Raw genomic sequence first — 19,052 nt, forward strand, 5'->3', positions numbered from 1 at the left:
AGCCTGCTTCGGATGCTGCGTCTCCCTCTCTCTGCCCCTTCCCCGCCCATGCTCTGTTTCTCTCTCTCTCTGTCTCAAAAACCAAGAAACATTAAAAAAAAAATTAATTAAATAAAAAAAAAGAAACTCATACTTCAGAGGAAGGGAAACACGCATTTGATAAAGACCATAATATATGTATGAAATATAATATACCTGGAAGATCTGGGGAGGTGGTGACTTAGGGCCTATATTTTGTGGGTATGGACAGAAGAGCAGAAGTGCATTATGGGCAGAGAGAATAGACAGGACGGGCGAAGGCTCGGGGTTGCAAAAGGGCGTGAACTCTTCAGACACCAGTGAGACATCTGCTGTGGTCGGAGCATATGCGAGGGGGCGTGAGCGGGTCAGGCTGGAGAGCTTGGTAGGAGAAAGATTATGAAGGGCCTTGGATGTGTAGCTAACAAAGTAGACTTCACCCGGCAGGTATTCAGGAACCCAAAGTAGTTGAGAAGCTTGGACTTAACCGGAGAAGGCTTTCCCTCTACTGTGTGACCTTGGCTTCACGGCCTTGGCCGCCTCAGCCAGAGCCAGGTTGGCACCTGGTTGGCCATTTACCGATTAGGAAAGTTCCTAGCGGACTTCAAAGTCGAAGCTATGAGCACCAAAGGAGATCACCAGATTAACGTTTCATGGCTTTGTCTTCCTATCTCTAATACCCTCAAAAATCATTTCGCATCCCTCCGTTTCCTATCTCTTACCAATAGGGGAACGTTAGGAGGATGTGTGGGATACAACTAAAGAGAGGGAATGAAGGACTAAAGCATGAACACTTGCCGCCTGCTTTCCCATCTGATATCCCTGGCTTTGCTAGACGTAATATATTCATGTTATGGGAAGATTAACTGTTGACAGCGTGATGATATATTGGAGGGGGAGAGACTGATGTCAAAGAGACCACGTAAGAGGTTGCTGCCATAGTTCAGGCAGGAGTGGAGAAAAGTCTGTATTGCAGCAAGCGGCAGTGAAGATTAAGTACAAGAGACAAGGGGCGTCCGGGTGGCTCAGTGAAGCGTCCGACTTCGGCTCAGGTCATGTTCTCGCGGTTCATGAGTTCGAGCCCCGCATCGGGCTCTGCGCCGACAGCTCAGAGCCTGGAGCCTGCTTCGGATTCTGTGTCTCCCCCTCTTTCTGCCCCTCCCCAGCTTGTGCTCTGTCTCTGTCTCTCTCTCTCTCAAAAATGAACGAGCATTAAAAAAATTATTTTTTAAAAGAAGGAAACATAGGGGAATAGATTCATGATATGAAACTTGGCAATCCTTTCTTGGGCGTGACACTAAAAGCCCAGATAACAGAACAACAACAACAACAAAAATAGATAAATCGGAGTTCATCAAATCGAAACTTTCATGCATTAAAGGACATTATCGAGAGAGTGAGGAAGGAACGCACAGAATAAGAGAACCTATTGGCAAATCATATATCTGATAGGGAATTAATATCCAGAATATATAAAGAACTCATACAACTCAAGGAAAGAAAAAAATTTTAAACGGGCAAAGAACTTCAATAGACATTTCTCCAAATATATGCAAATGGCCAATAATCGCGTAAATGATTAATCATTAGAGGAATGCAAATCAACATCACTAATCACTAGGGGAATGCAAATGAAACCCACAACGAGGGGCGCCTGGGTGGCTCCGTCTGTTGAGACTCTTGATTCAGGCTCAGGTCACGATCTCACGGTTTGTGGGTTTGAGCCCCGTGTGGGGGGGTCCGTGCTGGCAGCGCTGAGCCCGCTTGGGATTTTCTCTCCCTCTCCCTCTGCCCCTCCGCCCCTCTCAAAATCAATAAATAAAAACTTGGAAAACAAAAAAAAACCACAATGAGGTAGCACTTCACGCGCATCAGGGTGGCTATTCGTACAAACAAACAAACAAACAAACAGAAAACACAAGTGTTGGGATGGGCTGTGGGGAAACTGGACTCTTGTGCCTTGCCGATGGAAACGAAAACGGTGCCACCGCTATGGAAAACAGTATGGCAGTTACTCAAAAAAAAAATCAAACCCTGACTTATCGTATGATATAGCAACGCTATTTCTCAGTTTATACACCAAGTCATTTAAGGCAGACGTTCAAATGGATGTCAGCGCACCCGTGCTCACGTCAGCGATATTCGCAATGCCGAAAGGTAAAAAGAAACCAGATGTCTATCGACTGCTGAACAGATATGTTTTGGTCAGCGCATACGATGGAGCGTTATTCAGATTTTAAAAGGAAGGACATTCTCGGGGCGCCTGGGTGGCTCAGTCGATTGAGCGTCCGACTTCAGCCCAGGTCATGATCCCACGCTTCGTGGGTTCGAGCCCCGCGTCGGGCTCTGTGCTGACCACTCGGAGCCCGGAGCCTGCTTCGGAATCTGTGTCTCCCTCTCTCTCTCTGCCCCTCCCCTGCTTGCATCCTGTCTCTCTGTCTCCCAAAAATAAATACATATTAAAAGAAAACTTTTAAAGGAAGGCCGTTCTGTCACACGCTGCCACCTGGATGACCCCTGAAGGCATTCTGCTAAGTGAAATGAGCTAGACATAAAGGGACAAATATTGTATGATTCCACTTAGATGCGGTACCCAGCATAGCCAAATTTATGAAGAAATAAATCCATAAATTACCAGACACTGTGGGTAGGGGCGAATGAGGAGTTATTACTTAATGGGGAAAGATTATTACGACCGGATGATAAAAATGTTCTGAGGCTGGATGGTGGTGATGGCCGCACAACAGAGCGAATGTGTTTAATGCCACTGAACTCTACACTTAAGAATGATTAAAATCAGTGGCGCCTGGCTGCCTCGGTGGGTTAGCGTCTGACTGTTGATTTTGGTTCAGATCATGATCTCATGGTTCGTGGGTTCGAGTCCCGCGTTGGACTCTGCAACTGTCAGCCGGGAGCCTGCTTGGGAATCTCTCACTCCCTCTCTCCCCGCCCCTCCCCTGCCCTCTCTCTCAAGATAAACCTAAAAAGATGATTAAAACCCTAAATTCTATGTCATGTAAATTTTGCCGTAATAAAAGAAGTCGATAAATAAGAATCAATCACTCTAAATCGGAAACTTAAAAACAATGACGACAACAACCGGCCATTGTAGAATCGAGGTCAAAGTGAAAGTCGCTCAGCGCGTTAGCCTTCATGGAGAGCCAACCGTCTATGCTCTCTGCTCCTTGCTGACGGAGGACGGAAGTCTTTCTGGCCCCTTAGAGTCACTGCTATTTCCTCGATGCCTCGGGGAAAGCCAAGCTTTTCTGTGTTTTTGCCATTAGTTCATGGCCTTTACCTTAGCACAGCGGCAACAGCAGGGCCCAGGGCCGACCCTGCCTTTCAAAACCCATCAAACAAGGCTCGCCCACCCCGCTGCCCCATTTCGAGCCAGAAAACCTGGCAACGTTCACCTGATTTCCACCTCGATCCTGTCTGCAGTCTTGAGTTCACCGGGGATTCTGTCCCGCGTTTCTCATCCATCCTTCCGGCCCATTTAGTTCATCCAGTTTGACTTTCCCTTCATTTCCTGAGTCAAGCTGGGTGCTTGGACAGACGTAAGACTCTCTCGCCTGCTTTTCACCCGAGCAGCCCTCTTTTGATTTTTCGCGTGTGCCCAGCGCTCCCTGCTTCTGGGCGCTTGTGCGTGTTGTTTCTACTGCCTCGTACATTTTAACCCAGCCTGTGCCCAGGTGAACCCCGTTCATCGGTCAAATCTCAGTTCAGATGTCACTTGTGCAGAAAAATTTCCCCTGACTCGCTCTTCCTCCCACTTCTAGGACCTTGTTAAAATGCCCTTTTATAACATATCCTAGTTTGCATATACATACTTATAGATTTTTTATTATTATCGATGTATATATGTACTTGTATATTTTTTATTATTATCTAGAAGAGAAGCTTTACAAGAAATGGGGCCGGGAGGGGGGCGGCGGCGCTCTGGGGGTTCAGCTGGTTAAGCGTCTGGCTCTTGGTTTCGGCTCAGGTCACGATCTCACAGTTCGCGAGTTCAAACCCCGCGTTGGGTTCTGTGTGGCCAGCGGGGAGACTGCTTGGGACTCTTTCTCTCTCCCTCTCTCCGCCCCCCTCCCCCGCCCGTGCCGTTTCCCTCTCAAAATAAATAAATAAATAAACAAGCGAAATAAATGGGGCTGGGGCGCCTGGCTGGCTCAGTGGGTGGAGCGTGCAACTCTTGATCTTGGGGGTGTAAGTTCGAGTCCCATGTTGGGGGTGTAGAGATTACTCCAAAAAAAAAAAAAAAATCCTAGACCAAAGGGAATGGGGCCATGTTTGTCTTGCGTATAACTTAACACCAGTGCACAGCGCAGGCTCAGCACAAACCTTGGTTCAACAAACGAACAAAGAAGAATGCTTGCATTCTCCCACCACCTGAAGGTCCTGCGTACTCTGGGTTCTTCATACTGCCCCAAACCGAGCAGGGACCCAGGAAAAGGAGATGGTAGGAAACGAAAAGGCGATTCCCAGCGGCTATTGCTAAAAATGCCCGCAGGCTGATACGTGTACACTCATCTAATCCCTTGCTGTCGCCGTCATTACTAAGGCGTTCCACACCGTTCCACAATGTGCCCCTTCTTCTTCTTTCACTTTATCCTCGAGTATGTTTTGTTGCTCATTTCAATCTGATTTCACTGGCTTTCAATGTGCATCCCATTTCATCTCCGCTTTGGGCGCATTAAGCCAATTGTCCTGTTGTTTTAAACCATTGCGTCCTGGGAAATTGACTCGAAATGAACTCTCACTCTGCTCACGTATATACGAAGTCACCCACTGTAAACACGTTGCCTCCAAAAAAGGAGCAATCAATCTCCCCATCTTTTGGGTCAGTTATGGAGCTGTTCATCCGAGACACTATAATGAGGCTTCACTTATGCAAATAAGTTGTGTTGATCGACAAGTTCCAAGCCACCAGCCGAACTGTCACTTGAGCCAGGCAGTCTGCAATTTGCCGCAGCAGCATTTCCACCATGGAATTACAGAATATTGGATCTGGAAAGGACTGTACAGCTGAAGACGCTGAGGCCAACATAACACACTTAACTCTGTGCCAAGGGATACCAGGATCCTATGACCGCAGAAGATGACTTCTCACGGCTATTGTATTCGTTACGTTAAAAAAAAAAAAAACTGTTCAGCTTCCCCACATAACTCAAACGTCCACTTCCTTCCTGCAACTCTTTCCTCCCTTCCCCTTCCCCAAAGCGACACATGCTTGCTCAAGGACAACGGGCTATTCGCAAAGCGAATCCTTCCAGCACCAGACCATCGCTCCTAAGCGAGCTCTGTAGAATAACCATAATCCTCTGTAGCCAACCATAATCCTCCCCTAACATCTGACCACTCTGATCTCTGCACAAGCACGGAATGTTAGTAGCTATTTCCATTCTAACGTCGGACGGTCCTTTTTACGACAGCCATCGTACAGACGTTGTAATAAAGTACCAACTCCTAAGCTGTCAATAGCCTAGTTCCAAATGTGCCTTGAAACAACTCTATGCACAGATGTGGAACGGGACCCACTGTAGTCAGAAAATAACTTTGCCGGAACACGAAGCCCAGAGTGACTGAGGCCTGAGGGAGGCTACGAGGCAATTTGGGCTTTATAGAGGACACTAGCTTGGTCTTCTAGGACAACACAGGCCAAGAGATACTTGGGAAATCATCTCTTCTTTTGCCGAAACCCAAGGCACACTTGCTAAGAAAATGAATCCACGACGGCCTAAGTGATGATACGCTAGTGTGAAATTTTTGTCATCACCACACAGACCAACTCACCTCTTAATCATACATTTCATTGTCCCCCCACCCCCAAAGGCATTAAGAGTCTTTCCTGCCGGGGGCGCCTGGGTGGCTCAGTTGGCTGAGCGTCTGACTCTTCGTTTCGGCTCAGGTCACGATCCCCAGGTCGTGGGATCGAGCCCTACGTTGGGCTCCGCACCGAGCACGGAGCCTGCTTAAGATTCTCTCCCTCTCCCTCTGTTCTTCTCCCCAACTCGTGCTCGCTCTGAAAATAAATAAGATGAAAAAAAAAAGAGTATTCCCTGCCGTTGACCCCTCCATTCACCGAACAGACTATGAACATTCACCGACTATTTAATACGGCAGGTACTGTATGATGTTCCGGAAACATAACAGACATGAGGTCATACCTTGTCTCTGTCTCCTGGAGCTGATGCCACCGGTAAACATGGCTGTTGACTGAACGAACGTATCGGGTGCCAATGCTCATGTAATGAGGACATCTATCCTGATCGGGGAAATAGGACTTGATGGATCTAAGGACTCACAGGCAACGCTATTCGCGTCCGGGAAGACGGTGATAAAAGGGAGGGGGAGGTTAGGAGAACTTCGACTTCATGTATCTCACAAGGTCGTCTGGGCCTACCACTGACCAAAGGATACTCCCTGCAACAGCGGTCCTTCTCAAAATTGCATCATGTGACTCCCTCCTCATAAACTTCTACGGGCTCCCTGTTGCTCTCAGGGTGAGGTTTTAGCTCCGTACTTTGACATAATCAAAGGCTCCTCGCGATTTCAAGAAAACGTCTTCCTCTCGTTTTATCTCCTGCCACGTGTACCTGTACCCTCTGGCCAGTGACACATCACACCATTTTCATTCCTCCACGCTTTTAGACGTGTCGTGTCCTCAATTCCCGCCCTCCCCCCACCTCCTCCTACCCAGCAAGCTCTTTTTAACCCCTCACAACTCAGCTCTGAGGCCAACTCTGGAGTAAAACCTTTATTGACCATCCCATTCCACTTGTCTCTGCCCCCCATTTGTAGCAATAACATGCTGTGCGCTTAATAATAAGGCATCTTTGGAGCGCTTACCACGTCCGATAACATATTAGACATTTTTTCACATGCGCTCTCCAATTTCATACTTAAAATAACCTGTGAGGTGGGCACTGTTATTATTCCCACCCCACAGATGAGGAAAACAGTTTGAGAAAATTAGATTAACCTGTACAAAGTCATACAACAGTGAAGAACAGATTTGAGATTCAGGCTCAGGGCATTTGATCCCTGAGACTGTATTTCTTACTATTGATTGATTCATTCATTCTACTTGCTCATTCCTTTGTTTTTATATGTATCAGGCGCTACGGATATAAGGCAGAAGGCGGGGCACCTGGGTGGCTCAGTTAGTTAAGCGACTGACTCTGGCCCAGGTCACGATCTCACGGTCCGTGAGTTGGAGCCCCGCGTCGGGCTCTGTGCTGACAGCTCAGAGCCTGGAGCCTGCTTTGGATTCTGTGTCTCCCACTCTCCCTGCCCCTCCTCCCCTGCTCGTACTCTGTCTCTGTCTCTCTCTCTCAAAAATAAATAAACGTTAAAAAATTATAAGGTAGAAGGCAAAACGTTTCTGCATGCACAGCTTTCAATGCTCATCGCCTGGCAAAGACAAAGCAAGCAAGGGAATAGCAAGGAGTGAAACTGAGGTGCCCCCCACCAACAGGGTGGGCGAGATTTCTTCTACTCTTTTATTCATAGTTCCTTTGGCCAGACATTTCTCTACGACTCAAACTAAATATAAACTTCTTACCATGCCCTCCAGACCGCATGGACTGGCAATGATCTTCCTCGGAAACCACATCTCCCGGGCACTCTCTCCTTTTCTTGGAGACAGAGAGAAAGGCAGCGTGAGTGGGAGAGGGGCAGAGGGAGAGAGAGGGAATCCCAAGCAGCCTCCATGCCCAGCGCGGAGCCTGACACGGTGCTCGACCCCACAGCCCTGGGATCATGACCTGAGCAGGAATCAAAAGTCAGACACTCAACTGACTGAGCCCCCCACTCTCTCGTCTTTAATAGCGTTCTAGCCCCACTGCCACTTATGTGATCCTTGAAAATCTGTCTTCCATTTCAGGGCCTTTGTTTACTTTCTAGTATTATCACAATTTTCATAAAAGATAAAATATGGGGCACCTGGGTGGCTCAGTCGGTTGAGCGTCCGACTCTTGATTTCGGCTCAGGTCATGATCCCAGAGTCGTGGGATCAAGCCCCGTGTCAGGCAATATATACGTGTATCAAATCAACACGTACACCTTAAGCTTGCACAGTGTGATGTGTCCATCGTATCTCAACAAAGTTGGAATAAACAGCAAGATGATAATTAAGAATATGCTATGCCGATACGTTTGAAAACCCAGCTAAAATAGACAAACACCCGGAAAAATACAACTTGCTTTGCTGATTCAAGAAAAAAAAATATTGCTGAATATTCCTGTATTCCAGCTAAAGAAATAAAATAAGTTATTTAAAAGCCTTCCACACACGGGAGAAAAAAAAAAACCCTAAACCTGGTATAGTTTTATGAGAAGGTGTTACCAGACTTGGAAGAAGCACAGAATTCTAATATTTCACAAATTTTCCGGAGCACGGAAAAAGAAGAAATAATCGCGATTCATTTTATACGCCAGCATAACCTTAATACCAAAACCTGGCAGCCAATTTGCGTGAAAGAAAAAAGGCAAATTACAGAAAATATCCTCATGAACATAGATGCAAAAGTCTTTAAACAACACACTATCAAACCGAATGCGGCAGTGCCTAAGACAGATAAAACATCATGACAAAGTTGAGTTCGTTTCCACAGATTTATAACGTCACATCTCACATCTCCTAAGTTTTCTTACACACGTGGACATACTTCAGGGCCCTACTGTGTTCCTTTTGGCATTTGCCTATTTCTGCGCCAAAACATCAATGTTTAAATAATTACAGCTTTATTTTTTTTTTAAATTTTTTTTTTTCAACGTTTATTTATTTTTTTGGGACAGAGAGAGACAGAGCATGAACGGGGGAGGGGCAGAGAGAGAGGGAGACACAGAATTGGAAACAGGCTCCAGGCTCTGAGCCATCAGCCCAGAGCCTGACGCGGGGCTCGAACTCACAGACCGCGAGATCGTGACCTGGCTGAAGTCGGACGCTTAACCGACTGCGCCACCCAGGCGCCCCTAAATAATTACAGCTTTAAAACACATCTTCAAATCTTTAAATTTTTCAAAAATGTTTATTTATTTATTTGTGAGGGAGAGAGCGTGAGCGAGCAGGGGAGGGGCAGAGAGAGAGGGAGACACAGACTCTGAAGCAGGCTCCAGGCTCCGAGCTGGCAGCGCAGAGCCCGGCGCGGGGCTCGAACCCACGGACCGCGAGATCACGACCTAACTTAGCCCCCCAGGCGGCCATGTTTTAATAATATGTTGAAAAACCACCAAACTCTCTCGCCCGTCTTTATGGTTCTACCCAACTGACCATGCACTGAAAATGGTCATGATAAAAGAAGTACCATTTGGTTACCAAACCATGCGATGCTTCCGTAGTGATCAGATGTCAGGCATTTGTTTATTTTTTAAATTTTTCTCCACGCATTCATTTATTACATCAGCAAATATTGAAGCGACTACGATATTAACTGAACATACACTGTGTGACTGTCACTGTGCTAGAGGTGACCAGAAAAGCCAAGGTCCAGGGGCGCCTGGGTGGCGCAGTCGGTTAAGCGTCCGACTTCAGCCAGGTCACGATCTCGCGGTCCGGGAGTTCGAGCCCCGCGTGGGGCTCTGGGCTGATGGCTCAGAGCCTGGAGCCTGTTTCCGATTCTGTGTCTCCCTCTCTCTCTGCCCCTCCCCCCGTTCATGCTCTGTCTCTCTCTGTCCCAAAAATAAATAAACGTTGAAAATAAAAAAATTTAAAAAAAGAAAAGCCAAGGTCCCTGTCCTTTTATAGAGTTTATCATCTAGTAGGAGAATCAACAAACCTGTTGTGATGGTTAATGTTATGTGTCAACGTGAATAGGCCATAGTAGTATGTTATTTTTGCTTGTTTATTTCTTTATTTTGAGAGGGAGAGAGAGAGCACAAGCAGGGGAGGAATAGAGAGAGAGGGAGAAAGAGAGAATCCCAAGCAGGATCTGCCCTGTCAGCACATTAGCCCCACGCAGGGCTCAAACTCACCAACCATAAGATCATGACTTGAGCTGAAACCTGGAGTCAGACACTTAAGCTACCCAGATGCCCCAGTAGTCCGTTATTTAATCAAACATTAATCCAGGTGTTGTTTGGAAGGTGGTTTGTAGATGTGCTTCACATCTATAATCAGTTGACTTTCAATAAAGTAAATAATTCCTGATAATGTGGGTGGGCCTCATCTAATCAGTTGAAGAACTTAAGAACAAAACTGAGGTTCCCAGAGAAGGAGAGATTCCACCGGAGGGCTACAGCATCAACTCTGGCCTAGTTTCTAGCCTTCTGCCTGGCCCTAAAGATTTCAGACTTGCCAGCCTCCCACAATCACGTGAGCCAATTTCTTCAAATAAAATTCTTAAATATATATACATACACATGCGTATGGCATATACACATACGTGTACATATGTACCTGTCCCCTGGAGGATACACACACACACACACACACACACACACAAAGTCTCCTATTGGTTATTTTTCTCTGTGGAATCCTGACTGATACATCTGCAAAAACACAAATTTGCAGTACATGCTGCAAAGGGAAAGATTGGCAGGCATAGTACGGAGTGGAGGTGGAAAGAGAATCTGCTTATGTGGTCAAGGAAAGTGTGATGAATTATCTTCTAGGCTGAGACCTGAACCATAAGAAGCAGCCAGCCAGGGGCGTCTGGGTGGCTCAGTCAGTTGAGCGTCCAACTCTTGTTTTCAGCTCGGGTCATGATCTCGCCGTTCATGGGTTTGAGCCCCACGTCGGGGTCTATGCTGACAGGGTGGTGTCTGCTTGGGATTCTCTGTCTCCGTCTCTCTCTGCTCATTCCCCACTCATGCTCTTTCTCTCTCTCTCTCTCTCTCAAAATAAATAGATACTAAAAATATATATGTATATATACATATACGTACATATACATATACACATATATACATATACATACATATACACATATACACACATATATACATATACATGCATATACATACATACACATATATACATATATATACATATACATACATATACACATATACATATACATATATATACACACATATACATGTACATACATATACACATACACATATATGCACATACATACATATACACATATAAATACATATATACACACATATACATATACACATGTATACATGCATATACATATATACATATATGCATATACATACATATGCATATCCACATATATGCATATACATACATATATACATATACATGCATATACATATACACATATATACATATATATAAGCAGCCAGACAGGTGAAGGACTTACAGAAAAATCTGGATCAAATTATACTCCCCTAAAGACCCTTGCCACTATGGAATATTATTATTTTATTGTCAACTCTATGCCAATCTGCTAGGCAAAAAGTGGTATCATGTTATTTTTTCTTTTTTTTAATGTTTATTTTGAGAGAGAAGAAGCATGAGTGTGAGCGGGGGAGGGGCAGAGAGAGAGGGGGACAGAAGATCTGAAGCAGGTTCTGGGCCGACAGCACAGAGCCCGACGTGGGGCTCGAACTCACGAGCTGTGAGATCATGACCCGAGCCGAAGTCGGACGCTCAACCGAATGAGCCACCCAGGCGCCCCTCTCATGTTATGTTTTCACCTTTTTTATCTGTGATGATTTGTGAGGCTAATTTTTTTTCATGTTATAGGTCATTTGAGTGCTCTCTTTTTATAGTTTTGACCAGAATAGCTTGACAGTCGCTCCAAAACAGTGTCTTGTATGTAGAGAGCATCACAGATTAGCAGAGGTGAAGAGATCTAGGGGGTCTCACTTGTTCAACTTACGCTTAATGCATGCATTCCTCTGATAACATCTGTAACAAGTTTTAGCTTCTGTTTGATTAAGTTAATGACAGAGGACTAACTAGACAACCGTAGATTATCCTGGAAAGATTGGACTTTACACACCATCGTTAGATTCATTCGTAAATTCATTCGTATCAACAAATATTCATTGAGTTTTATAATAAGAGTCCAGACTTTTCATTTTATCTTATTTTATTTTTAAAAATTTTTTTTCAACGTGTTTTATTTATTTTGGGACAGAGAGAGACAGAGCATGAACGGGGGAGGGGCAGAGAGAGTACAGGGGTGCCTGGGTGGCTCAGTCTGGTTAAGCGTCCAACTCTTGATTTCGGATCAGGTCATGATCCCAGGGTCCTGGGACCGAGCCTCGTGTCAGGCTTCGTGCTGGGCGTGGAGGCTGCTTGAGATTCTCTCCTTCTCCCTCTGCCCCTCTCCCCCACTCCCACACTCTCTCTCAAAATTAAAAAAAAAAAAAGGATGAGTACAGACCACAGAGTTTCAACGACTTTTTCTAGTTCCTCAGGGTGAGAGAACAAATCCGGGCAAGAATCGGGTTGCCGTAATGCAAACCAACCCTACTTTTTATTCTAAGGTAATAATTTCATGGAGGGAAGAGAAAAATACACAGTTACATCAGAGTACACCTAAAGGCCCTTTACTGTAGCTCTGTAGCTATACGATGCACATAAATTTCCATGCTAACTTCTTAAGTTTCCTTTGAGACGTAGAATAAGAAAAGGTAACAGGTCACTTGCTTAACATTTCCTATTGGGAGGTGCTTGTAATAATCAGGAAAGAGAAATTGAGGACTCATAGAAAGGGCCTAAAATTTGCATAAGGACAATACCCACCAATCCTCCGTGATGGGCGTGTTTAGTCAATATTTAGTCAATATCTGAAGCGCATCGACAGTGAGGGGTCCTGTTGTAGCACTACATGCTGACGGCTTAGCTTTAGAACCAATGGGGGAAAACAGACAAATGCTTGCTTGATAGGAAACGAAATGAGGTAGAAATGACCATATTATTTCAGTCATTCTGACAGGCTGCCCGTATCTGAGAAGCAGGCGGTCCGGGTGCTGATGGAAAATAGACCAGCTGTAACTTTATGATCCATTTGATGCGACTGTACAGTCCCAAGTACAGAAGAGTGCGTCATCACTCACGATCATCTCTTGTCCTAAAAGCCTAACTTTTTGTTGTGCTGCACAGGCTCTAAACAAAGGATCGGAAATGCTATCGATAATTATCATGCTGTCTACCATTAATGAATTGACACTACATGCTGGTAGAGATACGGATTTATTTTATTCACCCTAAACGTTATTGAATTCTGAGCCGGGTTCTCTCGAGATCCCAGTCTATTAGTCATTATATGCCATCTTTCAAGCGATCCTATTTTCGGACCCAGAAGAGAAGGCTTCCTGTGGACGTGAATGAGATTATCGGAAAACCTTCACTAAAAGCCAACCGCAGCCCAACTGATTCAGGTCCTGTACGATGGTGGGTGTTTGACGGCTCAGGTTCTCAGTTCTCGATGTCAGGAGTCTCCGTCATCAATTAGGATCACCTTCTATTGGCGTTTAACGGAACCCAGCCCCAATGGCAGCAGACTTCTGGCCTGACATTGTGCCGTGCTGTGGGGGCTGCTTAGGTGAGGTCATTTGAGGCAGCATGCAGAATATTCAAAGAAAAGGATGAATTCACAACCAAGGTATCCCTTGAGTCCCTGGAATCCGTCGATATATAATTGAATCTGCCTGAAATTGCCACGGCTCTGATTAGTCACTTGTCATAATACAGTGTTGCATTCGGCAATCCAGTGGTACCCTCCATCTAGTGGCATTATTATCATCTAAGGCTTTCCCCAGTTCCACAGCCACCTTTTGTCATATGCTTGACCTTTCACGTGGATAAAATTGCACTACAGGCAATCGTTATATTACTTACCCGTTTCTCACACGTTTTAGTAAACGTATACACATCTCAGGGAGTCTTTTATGCATAAATGGAGATGAGGAGGATACTCGTCCTTCCTTCAAGGATGAAAACACTCAGATAGGGGGGCCTGGGGGCCCAGTCGGTTGAGCATCAGACTTGATTTCGGCTCAGGTCGTGATCCCAGGTTCGTGGGATCGAGCCCCACCCCAGGCTCCGCACTGAGCATGGAGCCTGCTCAAGATCCTCTCTCTCTCTCTCTCTCTCTCTCTCTCTCTCACCCTCTGCTCCTCTCCCCTGCTCGCACACGTGCTCTTTCTCTCTCTCAAAATAAAAATAGTCACGTAAACGGTTATTCTGTGGCATTTCAAGCATGGGGATAAAGGTAAGCACCAGGTACTATAGTAATTCAGAAGAGGAAAATCAATACTAGATTTAGCTGGTGGCAGTACCTTCACTGAGTCTTAAAACACTCTCAGGGGCGCACTTGGGTGGCTCAGTCGGTTAAGCGCCTGACTCCTGACTTCGGCTTAGGTCACGGTCTCACGGTTCCTTCCTGAGATCCAGCTCCACAGCGGGCTCCGTGCTGACAGTAAGGAGCCTGCTTGGGATTCTCTCTCTCTCCCCTTCTCTCTGCCCCTCCCCTGCTCATGCTCTCTCTAAGAATAAATAAATAAACTTCAGAAAAAAAAAAACCCACTATCAGGAATTGTTCAGTCGAATACGGAAAGATGCTACAGACAGGAAATAAAAAGACTAGAGGTCTAAAAGTATATGAGGTATGCGGGGATCTCCGGACAGTTCTCTATAACTCTGGTGTGAAATGTACTGCAGGTGTAGTCGGGACATAAACGGCACTCTAAGTTATATTAAGAACTTTTGAATTTCATCCTCCCTGTCAGTGAAAGGCAGCAGTCACTGAATGATTTCAAGCAAGAGATTTACGTTGTAAGAAGTGGTTTTATTTATTTATTTATTTATTTATTTCTATTTTTAATTTTTTTTTAATGTTTTATTTATTTTTGAGAGAGAGAGACAGAGCATGAGCAGGGGAGGGGCAGAGAGAGAGGGAGACACGGAATCCGAAGCAGGCTCCAGGCTCCGAACCGTCATCGCAGAGCCCGACGTGGGGCTTGAACCCACGAACCATGAGATCGCGACCTGAGCCGAAGTCGGACGTGCAACGGACTGAGCCCCCCCAGGTGCCCCTATTTATTTCTTTACTTCTTTAATATTTTCCCAGCTTGTTGGAGGTATAATCGACACATAAACATCGTGTATATTTCAGGGGCACACCTTGATGTTCTGATTGTGAAGTCATGACCACAATCGAGCTGACATATCCATCAGGTCACAGAGTTACCGTACATTTTGAAGGCGAAATCCGCTAGACCAGGGCACTGATTAAATCTAGGACTGAGCTAAACGAAGGAGAAAGGAAAAACTTTAAGTTGAATAGGCTGGAGAAAGCAAATCACAGGGCCTTGGGATAGAAAGGGAAGCGAGAAAAGACGGGTTCTTGCTTAAGGGGCTATCTGCTTGCTTCCTTATGCAGGGCCAACGCCATTTAATTCAGCTTTCTTGTGGGAACATAACCCATAAATCTCGTGGGAAGATTTAATCCCCGTCTGAACCGAGGGATTCAGTACTGGACTTTCAGAGCTTTGAAATTTGATACTCAGGGACAAAGGCTAGATCCTTCTGAGGACTATTTGGACAAATATAACCCAAGGTTCAAACCGAAGCGAAGCAAAGAAGCCAGCATATTATCAAAGGCTAAATCCAATTGGTGAAGAGAGAGAGAAAAAAAAAATGCCTCCCTTTGGGGAGGGCAGGAACTCTCTCAGAAACCCATGCAACATTTGGGAAATTTCTCAGCCAACATTTCCTTGCTGCTAAGCTCAGGAACCATGCATCCTGTTGCAAGTTTGGACCCCAGTTTCAGCAACACGACTCATAAGGGCAAAAACTCTTTTTGTTTTTTCAATGTTTATTTATTTTTGACAGCATGAGCGCAAGCAGGGAAGGGGTGGAGAGAGAGAGGGAGACAGAAGATCCGAAGCGGGCTCCGTACGGATAGCAGAGAGCCCGACGCGGGGCTTGAACTCATGAACCGTGAGGTCAGGACCTGAGCCAAACTCGGGCACTGAACTGACTGAGCCACCCAGGGGCCCCCAAATTTCTTTCAACACATCAATAATGTGATGAGATATTACTTAAGTTATAGAGATAAAAGAAAACAGAGTGCTGTGATCTGAAAATGGAGCAGAAAGAATAAACTCAGACCCCAGACAACGTAGGATCTGGATTGTAGTCCACACAGCTGAGGGCCGGGTCTCCGGCAGAGAAACATGTTTCTCTGGTTTGCAGCCAGTTTCCAGAAAAATCATCTTGTCTACTTCATAGCTAAATGTAGCTTTGACACATAGACTAAGACTAGAGAAAATCCAGAACTCAATTTAAGGCCATCAGTGTCATAGGATACACGAACAAAGGTCACCTTCTACCGGTCAGCAGGACATTGCCACCTGCTATAATCTCAAACACGACTCTCTGAAACCTTAAATGGTCTCAAACGACAACATCCTGCAGATATAGGCCCGTCAGCTCATGACACGACAGCGCCACGCTCTACGTCCCGTTGTTTTTTTTTTTTAATTTTTTTTTCAACATTTATTTATTTTTGGGACAGAGAGAGACAGAGCATGAACGGGGGAGGGGCAGAGAGAGAGGGAGACACAGAATCGGAAACAGGCTCCAGGCTCCGAGCCGTCAGCCCAGAGCCTGACACGGGGCTCGAACTCACGGACCGCGAGATCGTGACCTGGCTGAAGTCGGACGCTTAACCGACTGCGCCACCCAGGCGCCCCCGTCCCGTTTTTTTATAATTCTGAACCATGCCTCGCCCCAAACACTAGTACGTTAGTTACCTACCAAGCCCGATACTTTATTCTTTCGCCCACAAATCACCTCTCATTATGTGGCATGCAGAATAACGGCTCACAAAAGATGTTCACGTCCTAATCCCCGGGATCTGTTATGTGGCAAAAGGGATTTTCAAGATGCCATTCAATTATGGACCTTAAAGTGCAGAGATTATTCTGGATTATCTGGGTGGCCTCGATCTAATTACGTGAGTCCTTAAAATAGGAGGCCTTTTCTCTGCTGAAGTGAGAGAGAGAGAGAGAGAGATGCTATGACAAAAGAAGGGTCAGAGAGGTAGCAACATGAGAAAGATTTGGTCCCCCACTGGTGGTTCTGAAACCGGGGGACTCTGCCAAGACCAGAGAGAGGTCTCTAGACACTAAGGCAAGAGAGATTTCAGTCCTACGATGATGTGGAATTGCTTAAAAAATTTTATTAAGCTTTTATTTAAATTTCAGTTAGTGGGGCGCCTGGGTGGCGCAGTCGGTTAAGCGTCCGACTTCAGCCAGGTCACGATCTTGCGGTCCGTGAGTTCGAGCCCCGCGTCGGGCTCTGGGCTGATGGCCCGGAGCCTGGAGCCTGTTTCCGATTCTGTGTCTCCCTCTCTCTCTGCCCCTCCCCCGTTCATGCTCTGTCTCTCTCTGTCTCAAAAATAAATAAACGTTGAAAAAAAAAATTAAAAAAAAAATAAAATAAATAAATTTCAGTTAGTTAGAATACAGTGTAATATTAGTTTTAGGTGTACAATTTAGGGATTCAACTCTTCTACAAACACCCAGTGCTCATCACAAGCGCCCTCGTTAATCCCCATCACCTATTTCCCCCACCCCCCACCCACCTCCCCTCTGACAACCGACCGTTTGTTCTCTAGAGTTGAGAGTCTATTTCTTGGTTTGCCTCTCTCTTATTTTCCTTTACGATCGTTTGTTTTGTTTCTTAAATTCCCCATATCAGTGAAATCATATGGTATTTGGCTTGCTCTAACTGACTTATTTCACCGAACATAATACTCTCTAGCTGCACCCACATCATTGCAAACGGCAAGATTTCATTCTTTTTTTATGGCTGAGTAATATTCCATTGTCTGGATTACAGTTTCAAGAGCCTTATTTCACTTAGTATTGATTAAAATTTTAAGAGCCTTGGGGCCCCTGGGTGGCTCAGTCGGTTGAGCGTCCGACTTCAGCTCAGATCATGATCTCACAGCTTGTGAGTTCAAGCCCCGCGTCGGGCTCTGTGCTGACAGCTCGGAGCCTGGAGCCTGCTTCGGATTCTGTGTCTTCCTCTCTCTCTGCTCCCGCCCCCCCCCATTTACGTTCTGTCTCTGTCTCTCTCAAAAATAAATAAACGTTAAAAAAAGAAAAAGTGGGGCACCTGGGTGGCGCAGTCAGTTAAGCGTCCGACTTCAGCCAGGTCACGATCTCGCGGTCCGGGAGTTCGAGCCCCGCGTCGGGCTCTGGGCTGACGGCTCAGAGCCTGGAGCCTGTTTCCGATTCTGTGTCTCCCTCTCTCTCTGCCCCTCCCCTGTTCATGTTCTGTCTCTCTCTGTCCCAAAAATAAATAAACGTTGAAAAAAAAATTAAAAAAAAAAAAGAAAAAAAGAAAAAGTTATAAGAGGCTTATTTCACTTAGCATAATAACCTCTAGGTCCCTCCATGTTGTCACAAATGGCAAAATGTCACTCCTTTTTCTTGTGGAGTTAATATTCCATTATATATATTATATAACACAATTTTTTTTATCCGTTCATCAACACTAAAGTTGCTTCCATATCTTGGCTATTATAAATAATGCTGCGATAAACATAAGGGTTCACATATCTTTTTGTACTAATGTTTTTGTGTTCTTTGGGTAAATACCCAGTAACGGGATTACCGGATTGTATGGCATTTCTATTTTTAATTTTTTTTTAACGTTTATGTATTTTTGAGACAAAGAGAGACAGAGCGTGAACGGGGGAGGGTCAGAGAGAGAGGGAGACCCAGAATCTGAAACAGCCTCCAGGCTCCGAGCTGTCAGCCCAGAGCCCGACGCGGGGCTCGAACTCACGGACCGTGAGATCATGACCTGAGCCGAGGTCGGACGCTCAAGTGACGGAGCCACCCAGGCGCCCCCGTGAAAAGCTTTGGAATACTCATGTTGGCTGCAAAATGGAAGAGTCTATTCTGGGGGTGGTGGCAATGGGTAGGTAGCAGAGACTAGAGACGTGACGGTTGCTCGGGAGGCTATTTCAGCGCACCTTGCTAGAGAGAGAATAAGGTTCTGAAATAGGTTAGATGCAGTGGGACAGAGAAGGGAAGTCATGAGAGATTCACCAACAGGGCTTTGTAACTGATCGGACACGGGGGCCCGG

This window comes from Prionailurus viverrinus, chromosome X (assembly GCF_022837055.1).
Source record: "Prionailurus viverrinus isolate Anna chromosome X, UM_Priviv_1.0, whole genome shotgun sequence".
NCBI classification, from domain to species: Eukaryota; Metazoa; Chordata; class Mammalia; order Carnivora; family Felidae; genus Prionailurus; species Prionailurus viverrinus.